The sequence below is a fragment of the Amblyomma mixtum genome, chromosome 2 (genome assembly GCF_055824585.1).
Source record: "Amblyomma mixtum isolate Tamu chromosome 2, ASM5582458v1, whole genome shotgun sequence".
Taxonomy (NCBI): domain Eukaryota; kingdom Metazoa; phylum Arthropoda; class Arachnida; order Ixodida; family Ixodidae; genus Amblyomma; species Amblyomma mixtum.
In genome coordinates this window covers 162,450,194-162,463,594 of record NC_143013.1, presented here as the reverse complement: position 1 = coordinate 162,463,594, position 13,401 = coordinate 162,450,194, and the positions used below count along the sequence as shown (strand labels likewise).

General features: G+C 46.5%; 1 long non-coding RNA gene across 1 annotated transcript; it reads left to right on the top strand.

Annotated features, from left to right (window-relative positions):
* Positions 1–1,756: 1,756 nt before the first annotated feature.
* Positions 1,757–3,604, top strand: LOC149361441 (uncharacterized). Its single transcript, XR_016288411.1, has 3 exons — positions 1,757–1,777; positions 3,413–3,473; positions 3,534–3,604. It is a non-coding gene; the product is annotated as an uncharacterized LOC149361441 (long non-coding RNA).
* The last annotated feature ends 9,797 nt before the right edge of the window (positions 3,605–13,401 follow it).

The window sequence follows — 13,401 nt, the reverse complement described above, 5'->3', positions numbered from 1 at the left end:
CAAGCCTGGTAAAGACGCCAGGAAGACAACGACAACAACCACGATGGCGCCGCCCACGGAACCTGATCGTGAGGCGCCAGTGGTGCGACGGAGCGGTTCGGCGCCTGGGGGTGTCGCTCTGATGCCTGCCCTCGCAGCTGTCCTCACAGCTGTGCGTGCATCGCTGCACGACGTGGCCTGACTGTTTCCACAGGTTCACTTCACGCCTTTCGTCTTTTCTTTTTTTTACGCTTCCGGCTCTCCACAACGTCATGTCGGATGTGCCAAAATGCCCCGATGGCTCAAAGTGGTGGGGACAGTTTTTGGACCGTCTTAACCAACGGCGCAAATAAAGACAAAGGAAGCCCTTAGTTTACGCGTTGGCACAATTATCTGCGTGCATCGTAACATTCTTTGCGTTGTTTACGCAAAGTTCTTATTCTGTATCGCTGCCATCTTGCGTAAACCTTTCCAGCGAAGAAATGTTGCCTTCTGGGTTCTCTGGAAGGCGCGCTAAATGCCCGTTGTGGAAACGCCAGCTTTCTGTAGGCAACAAATCGCAACAGCATGACGACAGGAAGTCAAGCCCTCCATGCAGCGAAAGTTTGCATTCAGAGTAGTCTATGTGTCTCGAGAAGTATGGACGGTCGACCGCCTCGTCCATTGGGCTTTAAGCGGCTCTGCGTCCTTACTGAAACCTTTGGTGATCACTGTTTATACGCAAAGCGTGGGCTATTCTTACGTCTCGTCAATCAGAGATAGCCAAAATCATAAATCTATTCAAGTACAGCTTTATAATGGCTGTTTAGGCTTTATTGCTCGGTTGGCAGTGCAAGACATCGTTCCACACTGTTTTCTTTTGGCATATCACTAAGATCGCTCCGCACTTCTTCTGCGTATAGTGTTACGGCTCATAGCAGCGGTTCTCGTTCCCAACGGACACAGAGAGAGGGAGAGAGAGAAAAAAAACTTTATTGTACAAGGAATTCGGGGCACGCCTCAGGGTCCCCGCACGACCCCACTGCAATCAAGTGTTTATGTTCCTAAGCTCCATAACACCCCGCAGCCCGGCCGGTGGCGATGGTCTGCACGGCCGGGTCCTCCGAGCGCAGCAGGGTCTCCCAGTCCTCCCAGGTCTCGAGGTTCTCTAGGTCCCGCGGGGCATTGTCCGCCGGGAAGAGGGAAAGGATGTGGAAGGAAGAGGCGAAGGGTTCTGGGCATACGGCGCATGCCGGAGTGGGGAAGGAGGGATGATAGTGGGCTAGGGTAAGGGGTGAGGGAAGAGAGTGTGTCTGTAGTCTGCGCCAGAGCGTTGCTTGTTTGTTTTCTAGGAGGGGTTAGAGCGTCTTACATCTAGGGAGGGGTGGGGCGGGGGGTAGAGCTGGCGTGAGGCTCTGTACACTGTAAGAAATGTGTGTGAAATGACAAGCATTTTTACGGAAATTTTCTGTTGTCATACAGAGAATATCTGTTTTTCGCCCTTAACAGAAACACGTTCACAAAAAAGAAATTAATTTTCTGTTTTTGGAGCTGCAACTCGCTCATTTCATCGAAAGGTGGTGACGTGAGCACCGCCGTTACACAAAAAAGTGATCCGAAAAACCTTTGCTACTTTTCATCAATCACGTTGCATATTTTAAGCGTGAAGAAGCAGTACTATTTGCTGCGATCCTGTATTCATCGATTTACGGCATCATGGACATCATGGACGACGGCATGGACGTGATGAGCGGGGAGCTAGGATAATACCCGCGTGCTGTGTCCGTGATTTTCACCGATCAGACCGTTCGCACACAAGGTGAGTGATGCACATTTCTACCGGCATGAATGATACGCTTTTTGTCGTCTTTTGGGAGTATTGTTGCGGGCTTGTACTGCTGTTGAACAGGGCAGTGAAGATAAATCTCCGGCGGACATTGAGCGTGCCCACCACAGCCGCTTCACCGCCGATGCGTCACTGCTGCTTTACTGTCTCTCACAAAAGGTGCACAGCGCGCGGAAGAGAGAGGAACACAAGCGAGAAACACGGAAGAGTGCGATAGTTTGCGGGAAAATGCACAAATTTTGCTTTGTCTGGAGATATGCACTCCTAAAACAACCGAGTGAGTAAGCGCGGGAAATTTTAGGCCAGGGAAGTACGCGATTGGTTAGCGGAGGAGGACGTCAAAGAGCGCGGGATTTTCAAATTTGTTTCTCGTCTAAGAAAGGATCATAAGTGTACGTTGTGTCTTTTTATTTTTATTCACGTTTATTTATGCCGGTTTAAGTAATACAGTAATTGTGTTCATTTTGTAAGATTTAACTCATCTTATCTTTGGGCCGAAATAGCGTTGCACGGGTCAACGCAGGCTGAAAAGTTTCTACACAGGCGTTTCAAATGCCGTACTTGTGCTGCCACAGGAAAGTTTTTCAATGGCACTGATGTCATTGGAGCCAACATTCGAGATTTTTGAGCGCCTTCGACACGCGAGCTCAGTCCGTATCCTCCAATGTCAATCGCATCGCTTCGACCAGCCCGTGGAATAGGTCAAGGGAGGAGTAACTTTATGCAAGATGGCCAAATTATACATATTAAAATATAAATTAAAAAGGGGCGGGGGGTGGAATCCTAGGCTGGAGGCGCGAGCCACCGCCCGATACGAAGGGTTAGCCACTGCCATCCGTACATCCGCTCGCCCACAGCCGTGCCGCGCGTGTCTGCTTGGGCTCTGTGGCTGTTGAATACGATATCTGCTGCTTGCGTTTTTCTGGTGCTTCTTTAGTAAATAGTTCGTGTACTTGCTAAATGGGCGCTTCGAGATAACAGTACACCATTCAGCATTCACTACGCGAGCTCGAACTTTCCGCAGCACTGCGCCGATCACGACGACTGCGCACCTTAGTACCTCGTACTATGCTACTTAAAACATAGTCATTTACAAACAGTTTGCTCGGTTGCTTGAGATAAAACACAAGCTGCGCTCTACTTAAGTTAAATAATTCCCCTGTGACCTAGTAGTGTGACATTTGAGGAGGCTGGCAGGTGCAAGGTTAATCACTACCGGTCAGCCGGATTAACTGCAGTGCTAGTACAGTCTCTCGACACCACTCTATGGAGGGCCTGTTTTGCTCTTGGGAGGCTTTTACACTTTGTTCTGGTGCTATATTTGACTAAAATGTTGCAATGTTTATGTATTGTAGACAATCCAGCACGTGTACATGCCTGTGCTGATTTTTAGGGCCTTTATATGTGGTTGACGCTTCTTTGTATACACTCCAAAGCATATCACCACGCATTGTTGGGAAAAATAAGAGCGTGAGCAAGCGCAGAAATGACTTATTTATGCTTGTACTCTGCTGCATGCTTATTTGTAACTGGTTTAAAGTTGCAGCTTTCACATGGTGCTACTTTAGTAGACAATTCTTATACGCATTTAACTCCCTCTTATGCCAGGGATCTGCCAGTGATGACGACATCGGGGACATGCCATGTTCTCCTTTCATCATTGCAAAAGGTATAACTCTGTGGTACCGCACTCGGGCGAGCATTCCTGATTTAAAACTTGTTTGTGCAGGAGGCAGTTTCCTTACTGCGAGGCGCTTCACCATATGCATCGACACCCTGCCAGTGATGCACGCAGCCAACCCATGCCAGTCTTTCAAGCTCATGTTTTTGGTGCACTTTGCTTTCAATGTTGTGTACCCCAAGGAAACAAGCTTCTGCCTGGAGTTCACACAGCAGTAAGTACCTATCTCGCTTGTTAACTGACTTGTGATAACCTTTCTTGTTTTGGTTTTGCCACTTCTCAAATACGCAGTGATTATAAAAGTTATAGGCATATACCACTTTATCATAAGACCTTTTTATGAAAATGCTAACAAAGTGCAAAAGCAATTTTTAAAAAAGTAAGAAAATGTTTGCTGAACCCAGGCAACGAATCAGCTATGGAATGAAATTTTGCTGCTGCTGCTGCTGCTTGGTTAATGCAGCTGGTAAAATAGCGCTCTGAAAAAAATCTGTGGAAAGGAAAGACAGATAAAACTATTTCTTGTGGAGTTGATCTTCAACCACTTCTTCACAGATTATGGCTATACTACCTGCATTGCATGGTGCCCAGTCACTAATATGAAAGGGTTGGAAGGGGTACATGGTACTATATTGCTTCTGAGATTATGTAGCAGTATATGGCTATTTTGGTGGAAGTCATACACGTTGCTTGCTCATAGGGGTCATAGATACTTGCCCAGAGGAGCACAGCACCTAGGGGAGAGGGTTTACTGAAGAGTGCATGTGTGCATGCAATGCCAGTAACCCTTTTGTGGCCATGTAACCATCCATTGTTTATGGATAGATTTGAATGTGTCGCCATGCAGATTTGATGGATTTGACGTCGTAGATGGTACTTAGCAGAAATTGTCAGCATTCCTTCGCTATTAGTAAGTACGAGGACTTGTGTTCATGTAACTGCGATGAACTTTGTGATGGTTTGATCGCATTTACACTACGGCTGCTGGAGCTTCTTTGATCTTGAGCTCTGGCAGCTGATGTGGTTCTGGCGTTATTTGGAGGGTATGCTATATTTTCTATTTTGTTTTTGTATTTTGTGGTGCTTAATCGGTGTTCGAATAGGATAATTGAGGAGGATTTGAATATTTGTCCAATGGCTGGTGCTTTTCATTGCTGTATTATGTGGAAACACACTTGTCTTGTAATCTAAGCCAATTTTTAATACTGTGCACTTTAAAAGAAAAATTTGAAATATGAACACACTTAGTGGAGACAACGTATGCTCAGAAGAATAAAGGTTATGTTAACCATTTGTGTTAGAGAAATGGAACAGAAAAAGCAAAGATAGCTTCATAAGTCGCATTGAAGCTGGACTTTCTTCAAGAAGAAATCAGCTGCCTCAAATAAGAGCAGATTCATTTTGATTGCAGCGTTTGAAGTTTCAGTATATAGTTTTTTGCTGTGAACAGATCATGTATACTGTCCATTACCATTGGCCACTGTGTTTTCCCGTCTGTTCAGTATTCAGAGGATTTTGACTTAAATAGTCGGGGAAACCATGGAAAAGTCAGGGAACTGGAAGAAAGTAGCTTGCTTGACACCCTGGTTTAGTGGCGGGTCATGCATGGTGTTTGTACTTATCATGTCAGTCAACATGACTGGAATCATGGTGTAAGTGTACAAGCCTTTGCAACCACAGTGCTTCATTTTTGCAGCCAATGTTTTGAGCACACTAAGTCAATGAGGCTTCCTTGTTCACGTTAACAGTCATTTTATGAGTTCTGTCAAAAAATAATCTTCTTTAGCTCCAGCATTTTTTGGAATTGCATTCATCTGCTAAGTCTTTTGTTTATATAACTCACAATGGGGTTATTAAATAGAGCAGTGAAATTTTTGTATGGTGTGCTCTCACTACTGACTGCGAGAGGAGGCTGTGGCTAAAGGTACGCCGGATGGACCCGGTGCATTTCCTCCCCTTAGTACGTTGGGTAGACCCGGAGCATTTTTTTTCCAAATACAGTGGACAAATCTGACAGTGTTTTTCAAAGTCCGGCCATTTGATTCTTGCCTGGTAGTCTGCTCGATTTACTCTCATAGTTCTCCTTTGAATTCTATGAGGATTAGTCATACCTTGGGCCCAAGAATGTTTACTCACTGCCCGGAATGGGCCAATTGGTGTTTGGCGCACATAATCTGAGAGCTCCATGCGATGAACTGCTTGATCGCATGACAAACACCATGTTCTCCGGTTGCACTGTTCACCACATGTCGTTTGGTTAGGGTGTGTGAACTGCAAAATTATTCCTGGCTATTTCCATGCAGCATGGTGCACAGGTGTGCTTTTCTGTTGTGCGCTGAAGTCCGCTATGTGAACTTGAAGGTTTGTTTACTTGCGACGATCCGCTGTCCCTCAGTCGAAGCTGAGTGCGTGTGCAGGATCAGTGCTCCAAATACACGTGTGGTGTGTGGCATTGGCTGAGAAGGGCCCATTGGCTCATGCTAAGCTCGAACCACTCAATATGTGCAAATTTCCGCCTGAAAGACCAAGCAGCGAGCTAGGCACTTTCCTTGTATTCCCGTCAGAAATGTCAATGTTGGCCCGGAAGTGGTCTGTACATGCTTCCTGCTTTGTGGTTGCTCCTATACAATGTTCTTGTGTATTGTGGTGGATTATCTCTTCGAGTTACCTAGGTCAACGCTGTAAATAAATTCCCCATACTATTGTTTTTGCATGGCTGTGAGGCATAATATAAATATTTTAAAGATGAATATTATATCTGGTGATAAAAAAGAGCTAGCATTATGTTTCTTATGTAATACGGATAGGTGCATCTAGGAATATGCGTGCTGTGCAGAGCATAGGCGCTCGATCTAGCAAGCATTCTGCTGCGCTTCAGTGCTGGTGATAACTTGCTTAAATTATGAGCATAGCTGACAGATTACAAGACCAGTGCGAAAGCACCAAGCTGCTGGTGCACCCCGCGTAGCTTGCTGCTTATATATGTGAACTGGTGCGAGCGATGGTAGTGCTATATATATGCACGTGCAACCGGGTGTGAAGACATATATCGGGGATTTTTTGGGAGAGCTGGGCTTGATTCACTTCATCTGAATGACAGCCGGCGATATAAGAATGGGAAAACTTCCATTTGGAACTCCTCACAAGTCACAATATGTGGCATGCAACTTGCAAATGCTTCGCAGAGAAGAGTGTTGCCCGCAGCATAGTGCACTGGCTGGCAGCATCCACTATCATGTTGGATGAGATTTAGCCATGGGCCGGCAGCTACATCCTCCATACGCTCAGTGAGAATGAACAGTCTTTGAGGTGTATCTTTGGGCACTGCAGCGAAAGAAAAACGGAAATTATAAAAGCGGAGAGTTTAGCTAGGCTTGTGTTGGATACATTGTGCTGTGGGAAGGACGAAAGAAGAAAAAGATGGAAAAAATTCTTTTTACACTATATGATATATGCAGATGCCTCCAGAGATGCGGAAAAGAGGGAAGTGTGCTAGGTATGCGTCCAATGTCTCGTAAACAATGGCCGAGGGCAGATCTCTGAATGACATACAACTTTTCATTTCCAACAGTTTGTAGCTTTCATGCCAGTGTCCTTGCATGGAGTGAAGGACCCCATATTTAACTAAGTAATCAGTGATGACAGTTACCAAACAACGCTTTCCCCGTAGCTTCCCTGTCTGTGTGCACAGGCGTATACGGTAGCAGAACAGTCCCTCAAAATACACAGTGATTCACAAGTACCACCTTAAGATGTGTCCCAGCCTCCGTACTTTCTTAATTTTCTCCTTTCAGTACGTGTAACCCCTGCAACATTGCAACATTTCCAGGTAATTTTGGCAGTATCACGTTGCCTCAGGGACGACCTTACCGCACCTTGTGTGAGCCCTTGCTGAGGCCCATACTTGCAAAGCCTCTCATTATTTCCTTTTGTTTATATTACCTTTTTACATTGCAATTTTTTTCGGTATTTTTCAGAGGGAAGCCTAATTGTAAAACAAAATTGTGCTTTACAGTACATTACCGCAAGCTGTGCCCTTAGATGGCTGCAGCCTGAAGGGATACTGCAAACCAATAGCGGCACCCGGAAGTCGCCACTAAAATGCCACCGAAGGTCACGGACCACCGACTTTGCAAGCAGATTGTACGGTTAGATAGTAGTACGGTTAGATAGTGTGGTTAGATAGTAGATCAGCCAATTAAATTTAATGGGCATGATATTGAAGCGGTTGAGCACCACAAGATTCTTGGCGTTACATTCTCCCTATATTTAACATGGAATTTACACGTTGAGAGAATATGTAAGAAGCTGTGCTCTGCAACTGGGGCAATATCACGTACACGCGCAATTCTTCCGGTAAAAATAAAACTTCAATTATATTACGCTTTCTTTGCTCACAAATTAATTATTGCAGCTTGGTGTGGCTAACAACAACTAAACAGAACCTAAACAAAATTCTCGTGCTACAAAAAAAGGCTTTTCGTCATATATTTTGCCTATCTATCTTCCACCCTATATTTTTTTCAGCGGTACAAACTTCTTCATGTAAACTATATGTACGAGTACAGACTCTTACGCTCACATTACTTTTCACCTGTCGGTTTTCGGTCACTTTTAGCAATTACTGGTCCATTGCAGCATCACACTAACATCCTGAACACACGCAGTAAAGACACATGGCTCGTACCCTTTTTCCGCACCGACTACAAGCTCCAGTCTTGACGTCACAATCTTCCGTCCATATTAAACAAATATCAACACATCAAATGTTTAACACCTGTTCAACTTCTACAGCTTTTTTCCAATTTGTAACGCAGTTTTCGCTACAGTATTTTCTAGTTATTTGTTCATAGTTTCCTTCCATTTGCTCACGAAGATGCCTTCTCATTATTCATGTGATTTGTGTCAATCTTATAAGCTTTTATCTTCGTGTTCGGGCGCGAATTAACGGCAGGATGACTTCTTACTTTTTCGAACTGGTTATTAACAAGGTTAGCTAAGAGTGATTACATAGGTGCGTACGGTCCAGCGTCCATTTTGCGTCTCTTCCTTCTTCGTCTTCCTCCCCAGGGTTGCTGGTCGCCCGGTCGCCCAGGGTTGTCGGACGACTGCGCTTTTTCCGCTGCCCGGGTTCGCCGCGCATCGGCAGGTTCGCTAACAATCGGCCATTCTGGCATCAGAAGCGCCCTCGCTTTCGTCCGAAGGCTCCTCAAAATCTTCAGTGTCTCGACGGTCCACACGATTGCCGGCAGCTCCAACTTACTGGTATGGTAGAACCTTTCAACTGTGCTGGTTTTCTTGCTGACGTAGTAGACGGGGCGTAGGACGTCATTGTCGTTCGCCTGCAGAAGAATGCCCGCCAACCCGTTAGTACAGGCGTCGGTGCGCACCTCTGTTCTCGCCTTCGGATTGTAGAGCTGCCGCACTGGATGTGATGTCAATGCGCTCTTCAGGGCCTGAAATGCGTCCTGTCGATCCTGGTCCCAGCGAAATGCCTCACCTTTTCGAGTTAACCGACTCAGCGGCTCGCTCACCTCTGCGTAGCGCGGGACAAAACGTCTGAAGAAGCTGGTGAGCCCGAGAAACCTCTTGACTTCATGAAGGCCCTTCGGCACTGAGAACTCGTCGATTGCTTTTACTTTTTCTGTTCCCGGTCTCACGCCGCCTTCACCGATGACGAAGCTAAGGTACTCGACCTGGTGGTCCGCGAATCTACACTTGGAAAGTCGGAGTGTCAGTCCTGCGTCGCGGAGAGCTCGAAAAACTTTCGTCAGCCTTTCTAGCATCTCTTCGAAATTTTTCGCAGGTACAAGGATGTCATCCAAGTAGCATACTGCTATGGTGTTACGGGGATTTCCCAGAGCTGTATTCATGAGGCGCTGGAACTCTGTCGGTCCATTCGAAAGTCCAAAAATGAGTCTTTCAAACTTCCATGTTCCATCTGGGGTCACAAAGGCGGTCTTCTCTTTTGCAGATTCCTTCAAAGGGATCTGGAGAAAGCCATGTGCGAGGTCAAGCGTTGTGAAGAGCTTGCTTCCTGCGAGCTGCTCGACAGCGTCATCAATTAGTGGCAAGGGGTACTTGTCCTTGACTGTCTGTGCATTCAGCTTCCGATAATCGACTACAAGTCGCGGTTCTCCGTTTTTTTTTTGCGCACGAGAAGTACCGGGCTTGCGTAAGGAGACCGTGACTCCGTCACAATTCCTGCTGCCTTCCACTCGCTGACAATTTTCTGTATTGTCTCACGCTCTTCTTTGCTTGTTCGGTAGGGCCAAGAAGAAATCGGCGTACTTCCGTCTTTCAGGACAATGTCCATTTCGATGAAGTTGGTGCAACCTAGCTCATCAATATTCGTTGCGAAGCATTCGCGGTGTTGGTTGAGGAGTTTGAGTAGGGCTTGACGTTCCTCAGTCGTTACACCGTTACCTGTTGCAACATCCTTTTCATGAATCGGATCCGCGCTTGCCGTCTTCACTTGCGTTGTTTCGCTCGTTGTACTGAGCTCAGCTGTGTCAATGTTTACTTCTTCCACTCCACCCAGGCTCATCCCCCTCTTCAGAACCTTCTCGCAGTCGGAAGTGTTTGCCACAGGTATACTGAGCTGTTCGTCGGCAACATGAAACACGCTTCCAGTGATCGTACCCTTTCGCTGGTACAGGACGTCAGTCTCGCCTTCGAGGTCTACACTTGCTGTGATGAAATTCACTGAACGTGGCTCGAGGGCCACATCGTTCTTTGTCGTGATTTTGATGGCTTGATTTTCGGTGAAGGGTTCCAGATACTTGAATGTTTCATCTCTTTTGTCCATTATCTTGAATGTATTGTCGACCTTGACATAGGCGATGTTAGGCAGCTCTGTCCAGGTACGACTAATGATAACAGAGAAGTGCTGGGCTGTGTCCGGCACGACATGAAGCGAGACGTCTTCGCCTTTCACGCCATCAATCTCTATTGTCGTTTTGAATTTTGCAAGACATTTGACAGGGCTTTGGCCAAATCCATATAGCTCCATTTTATCTTCTTCGAAGCAAGGGCAACAACCCATGGCGTCGGATGCCTTGATCGCACAAACTGCACTTCCGGTGTTGACGAGCGCATCACAGCTCTTCTGGTTGACCACCGCAGTCTTCACGTACTTGATGTTGGGTAGCTCGTTAGTCGAAGACGCAGACACGTATTGTGATTGCTGCCCAGCCCCCGGCTTTATAGTTTCGTTGTTGCTGCGGTGAACGGGCATCGGACAGTCTCTAACAACGTGACCGTATTTCCGGCATCTGTAACATTTCGGTTCTGTGGCCTTTTCAGCGCTAACTCGCTGCTCGATCTGCTTCGGCTTCGTTTCCACGCCTGCTGGTGTGGCTGACACATGCTTGCTTCCGCCCTGGCTGGGTGGCCGGTGGCTTCCATGGGAGCTGAGGTAGGCTGCCTCCCCTGCTTCGATGCTTTTTGCCGCCTCAAGCAGCTCCAAGGATTTAGTGAAGCTTGCTGCTTTAAGCCGCAGTATCGCAGCGTGGTTTGCATTCTGCAGGCACGCAATGATAAGATTCTTCCATTGCGCAGTGTCCTCCTTGATGTCGCACTTTGAGCAGAGGTAACTCTTGTCGAAAAAATAGTCGACAACAGACTCGCGTGGACCTTGCGTACGGCGGAGCATTCTCTCGTAGAGGGCAAGCGGGTTGCTCTCGTCGTCGGGAAAGACCTTCTGCAGCTCCTCCGCCCATTTCTCCCAGGTCTCCAGCTGCTTCCCCCTAGCTCTGTGCCACTTCAGGGCAGTCCCGCTGAGCTTCGACGCTGCCACAGCGAAAACGACACCGTCCCTCCAGCCGGCCCGCCCCGCCACCACCTTGGCATTCGATATCCACTCCCTTGCGCTCCCTCTCGCTCCGGCCCCCGCAATGGCGGTGCCCGAGAAGGCGGGAATGGATGCCGACAAGTCCGGCATTGCTGTAACAAGTGCGTTGCCTTGGTGTTGGGCTGCCAACAGCTGTACGTGGGCTAGTTGTTCGGTGAGCGTCGTGAGCGACTTGATTATTTCCCTGTCTTGGGACATGGCGATGCTTTAGGGCTGGCTGCTAGCTGACCGCTTCACTTCAGGGAGTCAGAGTAATGGAAGGAGGCTCACCGCTGCTGTCTTCACGTAGTCGGCGTCGCTTCGGTTGCCTTTTTCCCGTTGCTACAGGCTTCCGGAGGCGGTAAATCCCACTTCTGATTATAAGCTTTTATCTTCGTGTTCGGGCGCGAATTAACGGCAGGATGACTTATTACTTTTTCGAACTGTTTATTAACAAGGTTAGCTAAGAGCGATTACATAGGTGCGCACGGTCCAGCGTCCATCTTGCGTCTCTTCCTTCTTCGTCTTCCTCCCCAGGGTTGCTGGTCGCCCCGTCGCCCAGGGTTGTCGGACGACTGCGCTTTTTCCGCTGCCCGCATTCGCCGCGCATCGGGAGGTTCGCTAACAATCTGTAACAAAAAATGCAGTGTTTTTGCACACTTTTCTTAGTGACCTACTTGTAAGTGTTTCTTATTTTTTGTAAAGATTAATATTTCATGTTAACCTTTTTTTCATCATTATTATCAGTATTGTTGTTATTTATTGGTGTCATTTATGCTGCCTTGTAAGGGTTGCCTGTGCCTCGTCAAGCTGTTTGATTACAGCTTTTAGCCCAGGTGACCCACCAGCCTTTCTGGTAAATAAATCTCAAGGTCAGTTCAGTTCAAGTTTAAAATATAGAAAAGCAAAGAGGCTTGCCACTGAAAGATGAGTTTAGTTACATGAACTGAAAATGCTGACACCTTCAGCTCCTCTTCTAAAAGTGCAGGCATAAGCAAAGCATAGATATTTTATGTCTGATTAAAATTTCTTTAATAAATCAACCAGTCCAAGGCACATAAATAGAATGGGCATCAAAGTGACACAAGTAGTATAGTTATTCAAAGAGAAGTGGCAGCAACAAGATCCCAGTAATGAAGGGACCGATAAAGTGCTTATTTGGTTAGAAACAGTCGCATAGAGTGAGCTCCCGACTTATCCAAGAGAGCCAGTTGTTGGTGTTGCAGTGCCCCAGAAGCACTTGCACTTGCGTTACGGGGAAAAAATAAACAATACTTATTAGATGGCGCAGCATGATGCACTTTTCACCAAGGTATCTTTGCCACCATGGTACACATTCCTTTTCCAGTACTCATGAAATTGCTAGCCAGAAGGGAGGCATCAGAGGCAAAAAAACACTCACTTCAGTCATTTCATTTTCTGTGAAATGCTTGATCACATTCTTCACTATCACGTGAAATATTTTATTCTAATTTGTTTTGCTGCAGTAGTGATCTACCACATCTGGCACACACCTAAGTGCTCTTTTATTACTTTGTCGTATTAACCAAGAAGCTCAGGTAATCGCAGAAATTTTCAGTGAAAAGCTAGAGCAACACTTTCTGTTGGGCAAAGAGCTCCACAGAAGGCGGCAACGTGGATGCTGAACTGCCAACTTTTATATCAGAAGAAACGGGGACAGCTATTTGTACACCTTCCTAGCTGTCAGATACACGATGAAAAAAGCTAGGCAAGGTCCATTTGATATGAAAGCTTGTATCACGGAACACCAAAATAAGACAAAAACATTCGACAAGGAGATTTTTTTTAGGCGGAAAAGACAGGGAATGGGCCAGCAAGAATTTGCGCAGCTGCATCTATGAAGCAGCAAAAAACCAAAGGTTGCGAAGAATGGCCAACAAGAAACATGCCAAAAATCACGATGAAAACAAGTGAAAAAATAAGACATGCTCTTGAAGGTTACAAGTGATAGAAGAGATAAAGAGCTCAGAGGGCAGCAAGTAACAGGCCAAAAAGCTAAAAAGTTAAAAGTGATAAAATTTGACAATGAGGGAAAAGACGAAGTGTAAAACCAGGAGCAAGTGG